Genomic DNA, 592 nt, shown 5'->3' on the forward strand with positions numbered 1-592 from the left:
GATTCAATATGATTGGTGGTTTAAAATTAACTGTAATAAGAGATCTTATTTTTTCTATTTATATTTTTTTTTTAAAAAATTATTAGATAGAAATTAGATTTCATCCTTCCTCAATAGAGGTCTTGGGTTCAAGGCTTAGAATAAAAAAGAAATTTTGTGAGAGAACGTTCTCCTCTTTATTTGTCTTTGCATTTATCAAAGTCAAATTAATAGGAAAATTCAAGGAAATATGATAGAAATCCTATCTTTAAGTTTTCTTACCATCATTATCCCCTATTAGTTTTATAAATCCCCAAAATCTCTCATTTTTGCGCATCAGATCAATGTATCAACGCATCAGATTAATATATCTCGCGCATCAAATTAGTGTATCATGTATAAAAATGTACATCAATTTAGTGTATTATGTATAAAGTGTAATGTATCTTACTTAGCGATTAATGTATCTCGCTTATCAGATTAATGTATCAACGCCTATATTATTGTATCGATTTGGGATTTCTGTAAATATAAACTTATAAGGGACAAATGATAATTTTATCTTAAAATATGTAATTTTTGTCCTGTCCTTTGCCTAAAATTCAATGCCCAT

The sequence above is a fragment of the Solanum pennellii genome, chromosome 1 (genome assembly GCF_001406875.1).
Source record: "Solanum pennellii chromosome 1, SPENNV200".
Lineage (NCBI taxonomy): Eukaryota > Viridiplantae > Streptophyta > Magnoliopsida > Solanales > Solanaceae > Solanum > Solanum pennellii.